Source organism: Macaca nemestrina, chromosome 8 (genome assembly GCF_043159975.1).
Source record: "Macaca nemestrina isolate mMacNem1 chromosome 8, mMacNem.hap1, whole genome shotgun sequence".
In the NCBI taxonomy this organism is placed as follows: Eukaryota; Metazoa; Chordata; class Mammalia; order Primates; family Cercopithecidae; genus Macaca; species Macaca nemestrina.
The window spans coordinates 61,718,590-61,731,451 of record NC_092132.1 but is presented as its reverse complement, the minus strand read 5'-3'; positions in this window follow the sequence as shown (position 1 = coordinate 61,731,451).

Genomic DNA, 12,862 nt, shown 5'->3' with positions numbered 1-12,862 from the left:
AAAAGTTTCAGTTAAGCAAGATGAATAAGTTCTGGACATCTAATATATAGCATCACGGCTGTAGTTAATAATAGTACAATAATACAATAATACATTGCATGCTTAAAATATGCTAAGAGAATAGACCTCACTTTTTTTCACCACTGCTGTGATCTTAGTTATTTCTTGTCTCCTGCTAGCTTTTGAATTTGTTTGCTCTTGCTTCTTTAGTTCTTTTCATTGTGATGTTAGGGTGTTGATTTTAGACCTTTCCTGCTTTCTCTTGTGGGCATTTAGTGCTATAAATTTCCCTCTACACACTGCTTTAAATGTGTCAAAGAGATTCTGGTACGTTGTATCGTCGTTCTCATTAAAGGAGTTGTCTACCCTCTCTGTCTCTGTTTCTTCCCCTCCAATTCTCCCTTAATTCATTCAAATCACACTTCCTTCTCAACATTCCACAGAAGTCTCCTTTTTCAATGTAACTCATGACTTACACATTGTCAAATCAAATTCTAGATTCTTAGCTTACGTGGCCAATCAGCAGCATTGATAGTTGCTTCCTCTTTTTTTGAAACTTTTTTCACTTGGCTTCCAGGACACAATTCATTCTTGATTATGCATCTGCTTAATTCAACTACATTTTCTTGGTCTCCTTTACTATTTCCTTCTCATGTTTCCAACTTGAAATTGTGTCTCAGTATTAGAACTTTACTTTCTTTCTCTATATTCAGTCTCTATGTAACCTCATCCAAACCCATAGCTTAAAAAAAAAAAAAAAAAAGCTGAGCATAAACAAGTTTTTACAGGTCTGTTTCTTCTTCACATTTAGCTAAGATTCTATCTATCTACCTATAAAATGCATATGTGTCAAAAGTTGATACAATAAACAAAGATCAATGTGTATAACAGGACGCAGAAACCCAATTAACAAAGCTCATCTATCTGATATATCAAGAAATATGCACCTCACAATTATCCAAACAAACAAAAAATTATGTTGTTTTCAATTACACAGGAAACCGTTCCAAAAGTAATCATAAGCTGATCTATGGATCAATTCAAATAATTCGAAGTATAGGTCTGACCACAGTGGGAATAATTTAAATAATCAATAAAAATAAATAATGAGACCAGGCACGGTGACTCATGCCTGTAATCTCAATACTTTGGGAGTCCAAGACAGGAGAACTGTTTGACCCCAGGAGTGCCAGGGCAGCCTGGGCAACATGACAAAACCATGTCTCTACTAAAAATAGAAAAAACATTAACCGGGCATGGTGATGGCACCTGTGGTCCCAGCTACTCAACAAGCTGAGGTGGGAGGATGGCTTGAGCCTGGTGTTGGGGGCCAGAAGTTGCAGTAAGCTGAGATTGCACCACTGCACTCCAGCCTGGATGACACAGTGAGACCCTGTCTCAAAAAATAAAAACATAAATAAACAATCAGAAAATTATGAACTATTTGGAAATTAAGGAGCATGCATTTTTTCAGTTTATTAAGGTATACTTTTCAAATAAAAATTGCATATATGATAAACATACAATGTTTTGATACATACACTCATTTGTGAAATGACCACCACAAATAAACTAAGTAACTAATGTGTCTAGTACTTTTTCAAGGCCATATACATTTCTCTCTGTATATATTTTTTATCCTTAATGATTTATTGAATTACTTGTAACAACAGCAACAAGAGAGATAATTTTAAAGAAAAACAATTTTATAGGAAACTATTTTGAAATGAGAATCCACTAATGATGGATTGATTCACTGGTCATTCACTCATTAAAAAAAAATGTAATTGAGCATGGCCAGAACTGGGGTTGACTTTGGAGTTATAGGAAACAAAGCAAAACTATTCTCTTGAGTTATATGTTTAGGCATACTCTGAATTCATGATTTGATAAAAAAATTATTAGAGTTTTACTACACTTCTTTAGAAAATAATTTCACTAACTAAAAATTCATTGCCTATATGTTTTTCAACCTTTACATATGACTTTATCCTTTCCTTTACATAAAGAAAAGTAGAAAGCAAAGCACAAAAACAATATAATTAGAAAACTTACAAGAAACACAAGTAATAACCTAATTTAGCTTCAGGTAGGACCTATCTATTCTGTCTATTCTGTTATAGGCTTTTACAATGTTCTTTGCACTAGTCAAAATGTAATTCATGGAGCTAACATTTAAATTGTACTATAGATCTACAGGTGTTATTGGAAGCTGACTTTCAATAAGACCTTAAATGTATGTCTGGAAAATATATATTTAGGTTATATTTTACAAGCACTTCCCCACTCACCAGTAAAACCTGAAGTCTATCCTTTAAAATAAGTTATGTTAAATTCCATATGTGTAGGATTGATGGTACTGATTTTAACTATAGAATAATATAAATGTTAGTGTTCCTGAAACAAAATATAATAGGGCTATTTAGTGTAATTTATCTTTCACAGTATGGAACACAATTGTTTGTAGTTATTTTCATTATGTTCATAAACATGCTGATTTCTCTAAGTAAAATGTATATTGAAATAATTTTAATAATATATTTACCTTTTCAATACATTCTAGCATATGTGCTTAGTCTTCTTTAGCTTGATAAATCCAAAAAAGTCAATTTAGATGATTTTAAAAATATTTAAAATATTTTATATATTGAGACTTTTCGCACTCAACAAAACACTTTTACACACAATTTTCCAAGTGATGTTCATAACGAGTCTTTGAGGCAGAAAGGGCATCTTCTTCTAAGAGATTAAAAAAACTATGCCTCAGAGAAGTTATGTAAAGTTCATACCCCTAGGAAGTCAAAGACTTGATAATTAAACTGAAATTTTCAGACACTAATTCTTGGAGCAAAATGTAATTCCCAGCTATCCGAGGCTTTCATGTGCTTGCGTGATCTTTTGAATCCCAAGCCACATACCCTAGGGCTTAATGGAATACGGCAGAAATAATCTTTTTACAGTAATTTTGCTGCAAAGATGCTGTCAGGTATCTCCATAGAGTAGAAAAACTGCAGAATATTAGCATAGCCATTAATTATAGCTACTATGCTGAGAGAAAGTGGAGAGAAAGACATTGAGGTGCTGTTAAATCATGCAAAATTCAGAGCCCAACAGAGCTGACTCCAAATGTTGTCCTCACCTCTCGCTGTGCATTGATATCCTGGGAAAGTTAGTCAATCTATCTGAGCCTATTTTTGGTTTTTGTCAAAAACAAGAAGACGATGGCATTCACAATGCACGATTATTGTAAGAATTCTATTTAAAGACCTGCATTCAAAAATCAAATGTGAGTCAAACATGTATTACCTTGATTTCAAACTTCCATTTTCACTAATTGGTAAGTGCTTGTTTTTTGGTTTGTTTGTTTGTTTGTTTCTTATATATGTTTTTCAGAACAATCTTCTTTGGGGATTTTCTCTTTTCAAGAGGCCTAATCTCCTGCTCTTTCTTCACTTGGAGTGCAGATGAGAAGCTTTCATTTCCACATCTATTGGCAGAGTGGTAGTGGGTATTGGTCCTCCTTGAACTCTGGTTAAGTTGTTTAGTTCTACCTGGCCTACAATTTTGCTTTTTTTTTTTTTTTTTCTGTTCGCATTCTGGTAGAGCTTAGCTCACCGGGTCACTCGGCTTCTGCACTTTTTATGCTCTTTTGGACCAGGCCCTTCCAGGTCGTTTTCATGCTGGATCAGACACTGTTGTAATTATTATGGACCTACCAATGACTTCAGCTGGGAGAGTCCTATATTCTTTAACCACTTCTCTCTCTCAACTTTCAGAGGGAATCTCGCTCTGTCACCAGACTGGAGTACAGTGGAGCGATCTCGGCTCACTGCAACCTCTGCCTCCTGGGTTCAAGCGATTCTCCTGCCTCAGCCTCCCGAGTAGCTGGGACTACAGGCGCCCACCACCATGCCCGGCTAATTTTTTGTATTTTATTAGAGACGGGATTTCACTATGTTGGCCAGGATGATCTCCATCTCCTCATCTCGTGATTCGCCCTCCTCGGCCTCCCAAAGTGCTGGGATTACAGTCGTGAGTCACCGCGCCAGGCCAACAACTCTCCTGATATGGCTCTTCTGATACACTCACTCACTCTCTCTTGAGATCACTAGAACAATACTCTACTTCAATTTCTACACTGAGATTATGTGAAGTAATAAGGCTTTATTCAGGACATCTACCCAGTCAGTGCCTTCCATAGCCCTCCCTACTCTCAGAAACGTGCCATGTGAGATTTTAAGGCAAAGTTGACTGTGAGTCTTTTCTGGAAACCTTGAAAGTGTTCAATTCACTACCTAACCCCACAAATCTGTCTGTATATTTCTACCATCTACTCTTAACTTTTGACCTGAGGAGTGGCAAGTCCCATGAGTTTTGTCACTCTATTTCTTGATCCCTTAGGTCTTTTTCCCAGAGGTACTGTGAGGCAGAAACATCCTTTACATCATATTTTGTAGCTCTCTTATTTTATGGTATAAACATTGTTCTTTTCTTCCTGTTCTAGTTCTTGATGTTTAAAATCGAAATTTGAGGAATTCCAAGAAAATTATATTTTTGAAATTTCAAGACTATTATTTTACTAAGGTAAAAAATCATATATGAGAATCAAAACTGAAGAAAATCATTTTTTCTAAATATTTCTTCTTTTATTTCCCAGTGGGAAGAAGCCTCAGTCTAATAGGCTTATCTCAACAGTAAGTGGTACTAAAATGGATGAAAACAAATATCCTAAATGGAAAATAATTTAGATGCTATTTAAAAATCCTCTCCTACTCTACCTTCAAAACACACAGCATCTGGCATATTATAGATGCTTAATAAGTTTAAATTAAAAGTATTATTAGCTATAATTATGAGATGACTTAGTTTAGATATAATAGTTTATATTGTGCTCACAAAAATTGTCATTGCCATATTTGTTAAGAGTATAGATGTTATTCCTCTGATAAAACCGAGTTAATTTTTAAGGTTTCCTTTGATCAGAACTGTGGACATATAATCCATGTTGGATTAACATTCATATGTATTAGGCAGTAGAAAAATAATTACCTTCATTCTGCAGTGGGAATAACATAGGAGCACATGCTGACCCTTGGACTTAATAAGGGTTCATTCTGGGCCTAAGGACAGAAAAATTTAGATATATCAAGCAACTGATTTTGTGCATAAACAGTTACCTTTATTTTTAAGATCATTTTAGAAGCAATTTAACAAACTACCATGTCTTATTGTTTCAGAGGTGCTAGGATATTTCAAAAGGGGCTAAACCAGTTTTGTATATTTTTCCCTCAATCTTTCATGTATATGTGAGATGACTTAGTTTAGATATGATTATGTATAATATATCATAATATATTATAGTATATATTATAACATATTATATAATACATAAGATAAAATATGATATATGATATATAAAATATAGCATATATGATATATAATGTATTATAGCATATATTATATATAAGGTATTATATAATATATGTCATAGCATATATTATATATAGGGTATTATATATAATATATGCCATGTCATATATTATATATAAGGTATTATATATAATTATATTATATATAAGGTATTATATATAATATATGGTATGGCATATATTATATATAAAGTACTATATATAATATATGGCATATATAATACAATGTATATATAATACAATGTATATATAATTCATAGATAATATAATGTGTATAATGTGTATCATATAATATATAATATGTGATATAATTATAATATATGATTATTATAAATATATAATACATATCATATATAATATAATATGCCATATATTATAATTAAATATAATATAATTATAATATATATCAGAATGATTGAGGGAAAATTTAATCTCACCCTTAAGAAGATTTTTAAAATTGTATTAATGAATTCATTAATATTTTGAAATGGGTTTTCACAATTCTTTACTATCGGTACTTGACGACATACCTAACTACTATGATGCATTCTATAATGTCTGTTTTATGTTTTCTCTAATACTTTTCTGAAATTTCAAGTAGACATTTCCATAGGTAGAATATTATATCTCATTAGGTATTTTCTTCTGTGAATTCTTCATTCTCTGAAATCTTATGTGACTATTTATCACCAGGAACTGACCTAGAAAAGTAGCTAAAATAATTTTCTTTGTCTAAAATGACAACCTAGTAGTGGTCAATAAACTTTTTTAAGAAACCACTAGAACAGAAGATAAATACAATAATAGAGCCATGTGCATGGCACGACAGGAATGCAGGAAATGGGGGATAGGTTTCTAAAGAAGATTATATGAAGGAGATTTTTTAAAATAAAATCATCCTTATTGAAGTAAATTCCATACAGTTAAATTCATCAGTTCTAACCAGACAAGTTTGTGGTGTTGGGCAAATACATAAAGTCATGTAAGCAGTACCAAAATCATGATACAGATTATTTATATTACCCCAAAAACTTCCTCATGACTCTTTGCAGTCAGTCCCTTCCCGTCAGTCCTGGACAACACTGATCTGCTTATCACAACAATTTTGCCCTTTCTAGAATCTCATATAAATGGAAGTATATAGCATGCTATATTTTGGGATTGGCTTCTTTTACTTAGTATAACGCTTTTGAAATGTATCTGTGTTGTTACAACATATATTTAATTTAGTTCCTTTTGTCCTATAGATATATAGGACATTCCTATGTTAGATAAGTTTATCCTTTCAAAGGCTGATGGACATTTGGGTTATTCCTAATTTGAGGCTATTATCAATAAAGCTGTTCATCATTTATTTCTTCTTGCACTATCTATAAGTTAAACGATAAATATCTCCTTGAGTAATTAATCACTGGATAAATTCTTACAAAAATTTATTAAGTTGAGAACGTAAGTTAGAAAACTTCTGAATATTTATATATGTATAAACATTTTTAGTTATAAATACTGAAATATTAAAATGTGTCTGGGGGTGTCAGTTTAGGTACATATAATGACAATAATCAATCCAAAGTTAACTGTTTTATTCCTAAGTGATGTGAATTGGTATTTTTTTCATATAACACTTTTCTATATTTTTGTAATAATATATGAACTTGATGCATACACATAAAAAAGCACTAGGGAGTGTTTAAAATTAGAATTAGTGGCCTCATATTAATTACACTGCACTCAAAATTCTAATTTTTATTTAAAGTCCAATCACACAACAGTATTCAGTAAAATGCCTTTTGTCAAGTAAATTTTGGAATACATTAAATACCTTTTCAATTTTGGGGGATTTACAATGTAAATAAGCATATACTAAATATTCTGCAAACTTCTATAAGGCTTGAAAGCAGCATTCTCAGATTTACTACTAAATTGATCCCTCTTCCAATTACATAATTGACAAATAATGTTTTATATTGTAGGATACATTGGTCATGTACATAAAACAGTAGAGATGGCTCTTGTGCTTATTATTGGAGGACATGAAAATTGCCTGAAGAATGAACTTGAAAAATGAAACAATAGTAATACCATTTACTACCATAATAATAAATTTCTCTTAAGAATTTAGCATCCAGTTTGTCAGTTATTTCTTAACACTTACCAACAGAAAAAAGGTCCATTTCAATAATATTTATTTTGTTTTTAACTTCCGTGATGTAATATTAAACTCTCTTGGGTTTGAAATATTTCAGCAACATAATATGACATATGTATTCCCAAACTTCAACAAAAAAAGAAAATATACATACATTAATCTGGACTTTATAGTTTACTTCTGCACACCCATTCCTTCAAAGCAATTAGTGTATAGAAATTAAGTTCCAATAGACTAATAAAGAAAATTTAAGTTTGAAACTTAATAAGAAGACAAAGTGTATCTATAATGTGTTGTTTACCTTCTAATCAATTCTAATTTCCCTCAGAATTTATTAGATAGAATTAAGCACTTCCCATAATTATTTTGATATAAACTCCATCAATCTGTTAAACGATTCCTTCAGAGAGAGGAAGATTTACTTTGGTTTATCAAAACTCTCAAAATGTTGCTCATTGATCCAATTAGTTATTTATGCCTCAATTTTTAAGATGGATTTCACCATATTTTAGGAGTGTTATGTTCAGTGAATAAAATGCTCTTATTGCACTCTGTCGTTTCACTGAAAGTCATCCTTTAAATTGTAAGTGCTGTTTCAGCAAGTTAGTGTTTACTCCATAGCTTTTAGAGACTGAATATAAAATTTTCAAATTGTCATTGGTACCATTATACATCACTGACAAAGGTAACTTACCTATTGATTTACAATCTGAGCAGAGATGTGAAGCATCAACTGTCCCTTGTAGCAAATGATTGTCACTTGATTCAAAGATTGAGAACAGAATCTATTCACAGAGATCTCATAGATACATGTATCACAATTGTACTCTTTCTGCTATCCAAATTATTAGTGCAGTTCGTTAATCAAGAGCAGATAGTTTAAATCTGTACAAGCATATATGTGAGGCAATAAAATGGTTTTGTTAATATTAGGAATAATAAACATGAGAACTAATGCCTTAGTGCTGCCTTTTTAATGAGTGGGAGGAAGAGTGATGGGGAAAAGTCAGCTACATCTTTCATACATTTTAGATTCAACTACATAGAAAATAGCCTCTTTCAAGATCTTGAGATTCACGTCCAGTGTCAGCTATCTATTTATTGAATTTCCTTTTGCCCTGAATGGAAGTGTGAGGGAGAGTAGGACCAGGGCCTGACTTGTCACACTCAGCAGATATTCATGTGATGTTGCCCATGCCTTTATTGCATTCAGTTAGTGAAGATTTGAAATATGACTACTAGGAAAATATCAGCAATTGCTTCTTCTGCTAATATGTACATACTCTATATTTGACCCATAAAAAGAACCATAGAAAAGGACATCAATACAAATTTCAGCGACGGATATGAATAGATAACTGACTTGAGTGAAAAATGATTTAGTCCAGAATATTGGCAATGATAAATAATTAGTCTAATGCATGAATTCATTTAACTATGCCTCAGGGCTAGCCTAAATCTGTTACTCAAAATCATAGTGTATAAACTAAGGGTTAAATTGTGTTTCTCTTATAAAAAGCCCTTAATATAACATAGAGAAAGAGGGGCTTATGCTTAACAGGAAGGAATCTGTATCTCTCCCCATATGAGTATTTTATTTGTATCTCTATTTCACTCAGAATTGGTTATACTGTCTGATTCCTTTCTTAGCAATCTCATTTAGCTCAAACTATTTCCTTTTTTTTCAGCTGACTCAGACCAACAGAAATTTTTGAAATCTGTACTGCCATTTTGTAAAAAGATTCTGAAGAACTCTAGTTCTGCATTCACATGGCTCAACAGCTAATCAAACTTACTTCTCAGACCTACGGTTTCCACATTCTTTCCCTACACACCTCCTACATTGTGTTCCGTGACTTATATTTGTATCCTTTCTCTGAGGAGAACCTACCATATCTGGGCTATTCCCTTCAAAGCCTGATATTGTGTTTCTAAGCTGGAGTTCCAGTAATGCATCACTATACTTTGTTAAAAGCCCCCTTGATGCCACTGTTTATTAAATTAAAGAAATACATGCTAAGGATCTGTGTACCAGACCCTATGCTAGGATTTGTGTGCCAGATCCTATATGCTAAGAAATATATGCTAAGGATCTGCTTATATATAGCAAGGAATATATGCTATAGATCTGTGTGCCAGGTCCTATGTTAGGTGATAGAAATGGCATTGCCCTAATAATCAGCTGCAATATAGTTGAAAGATAGAATGTCAAATAATATTATCTATGGTAAAATATTGATAAATTATTATATAAAATAAAAAATAAGGAAATTATATAATCAGTTTGAAGAAGGAAAAGACAATTTCACGTATGAAAGATAATTTAGGAAGAATACAATTTCAGGAAAGTGGCATAAGAATGAGATCAAAAAGAAAGTTGGGCTGCAAAAAGTTCTTCTACACACCTCTACTCTTCTTTCTGAAACATTTCCGTTATTTGAGTTCTTTTACCCCACTGTCTTCTGAATTTCATCAAATGGCGTATTTCCGTGTTTCATATCCTAAGACCACAAAATACCACTACAATTATTAAGCTTTGGATTGGTGACGAGTGCAAGCATTCTCATGAAAAGCTGGCTTAGGATTTCTCATGAGGTTGTAGTCAAGATGTCAGCCAGGACTGCAGAATCATCTGAAAGCTAGATTTTGGATGAAGGATCCACTTACAAGCTTATTCACAAGGCTGTTTACAGGAAGCTTCAGTTAGTTCCTTACCACATGGCTTTCTTTATTGGATCACTTCAAACACAGCAGCTGGCTACCCCTGTATTAGTAGAAAAAGAGAATGAGACAGGAGGGGAGATAGACAGAGATGGGGCATGAGGAACGAGGAGAAGAAAGGGTGGTGAAGGGAAGGAAATACTATTGATCTTTTTCAAGTTTCTAAAATTCATTCTGTGTCAATTTGGATATTCTATATTTTGCTGAAAATTATCCATGTTATTCAGGTTTGCAAATTAATTTCCATTTAATATAATAATCTGTTTATAATCTTTCAGTATTTTCATATCTGTTCCTTTGTTTCCTTTCATAATCTTAATCCTATATCTGTTACTTTATTCCTTGATTCTGGATAGGTACTCTAAGGAAAGTGTACACTATGGGTCAAAGAATCAGATCTTAGATATGTTTATTCTACTGTTTGTATATGTTCTATTATTATTCATTCGATTTTATTAATTTATTTTTATTTATTTTTATGTTTACATTTCTTGTTTTAGTCTATGATTTTTCTCCCTAAACTTATTTTCATGAATAGCCTTTCATCCAATATGTTAAAAATGTATCTCTCTTCCTTAAAAATAAAGGCATTTAAAACTGCAGCTTTTTAAGATTTTTTATTATAAATTTTAATATTAAAATGATATAAACTATTATGTTTTAACATAATTTTTTCTTTTTCTATTTATTTTATATTATAATTCATAAATTTTTGTATGATAAAATGTTATCAAAGATTATATTCTTAATTTCTAAATGACTAAAAGTTTTATTATCCTCTCATATTTTTTGTTGTATAGTTAAAATACATATAAACAATTATTGAATTATTTCTTAATAAAGTGGTTCAACAGTTTTTGCTTTGTCATCTATTGGCTGACATTAAGCTTGTTTGTGTTCTTTGTTTTTCCAGCAACCTTCTCTGTAGCTCATTTCTTTAGGAAACATTACAATTTTAATTCTTTCTTTAGTTTAGGAAAATGTTCCTTAACTGTGTTTTTAGTTAATTCTTTCACATTGTTGTTTTCCACCATTTTTTAATCTATAAGACTTATTTTTCACCCTAGCCCTCTTGAAATTCTATTTCAACTCTCTTACAATTATCTTATGGTTGTCATTAATGTAAGTTCAGATTGGTCTCTGCTGTATGAAAGTCACTTGAATAAAATGGAAATGCATTGCTCTGTCCCATAATAGAAGACCAAAGGTAAGATAGGTCTGTTTAGATATGGTGGTTCTGAGGTTTTTGGGGACTTAGGTTATTTTCTACCATGCTAACACTAACTATGCTAACTTCCATCCTCATTGGTCAGGGTGTCTTCTGAGGCTCTGGTCATCACATCTCACTTTCAGAAATTATTCTTCACAACCATTCTTCTTACATTTTGCTGGCCAAGTTTGAGTTGCATGGCCACACCTAATGGCAAAAAGACTGGGATAAAGTCTTTAAACTGAATATTTGATAACTCTAAATAAAAGGAGGTTTCTATTACTGAGTTGAAAGATAATATTGGAGAGTAAATAGCAACCAGCACCTTGTGCCAAACTCTATTATTATATTTATTTCTCTTTAATTGCTTGAAATATGAGTTACATTTGATGTTCTAAGTGCTTAAAAATCACGCATTGAATGTAATCATCTCCTTCAATTAATACTGTTTTTTTTAAAATGAGTTTACATTTCATTGGAAGACAATCTTCTAATCTTCTTGTGCTGCTCTTGGACCTTTGTAGATGTCTAATTATATTTTTTTCCCCTTAACTATTGTCTCCTCTAGTCTTTAGCAACATTTTCTAAGTACTTTACCTATTTTCTCCTGACCACTTACGTATGTTATTTTTCTTTGTGGTTTGTGCAGTTAGTTGCTCTGGTACCTAAAGGTGCAAAAGTCTTGCAAATAATTTGAACTACAGTGATCTTTCTAACAATGGTTTAATTCTTAAATGAATAGTTAATCTTCACTTAAGCCTTTAGATATCAGTAGGAGACTTCTTTTTCTTCAGGCCCCATTCCTCAATGGCAGGGCATCTGTTTTGCTTCTCAGCTCCTTGTGAACAAAAAAGACTAAATTTACCTAGGAGGGAGAATATCTCTCTTCTCCAGTGAAGACCAGGGGCTGCTAAGCCAAGCTCATTCCAGATGTCCTGCATTCAGATACTCATCATAAATTTTTTTTTTTCCTAATTCACAGGTTCTCACATAGTCGGGATGAGAAGAACCCACAGAAATTCTTATGATCAGAACTTCTGTAAGCCAATGACTACATTTTTACACTGCAAGACTAGATTACCTGAGAGAACTAGCAGCTGCTTTCCTTAGGAAAAGAATATAATTGAAGTTGGGAGTAGAGTCAAATCAGGAGACATTCTAACAGCCACCTTTCAAGATTTTGAAATATAATTTCAAGCTATTTAATATTTTTAATTACTGGTTCCTTTCTTCAATACCTTAAATGGAAGTTTATATTGAAGTCAAATTTCTTAACTAAAGGAGCAAGACCTGAAACCCAAGCCACTACTGTGCCCTTTGTACCCACCCCTTGATTCCACTATGGTCAGTTAC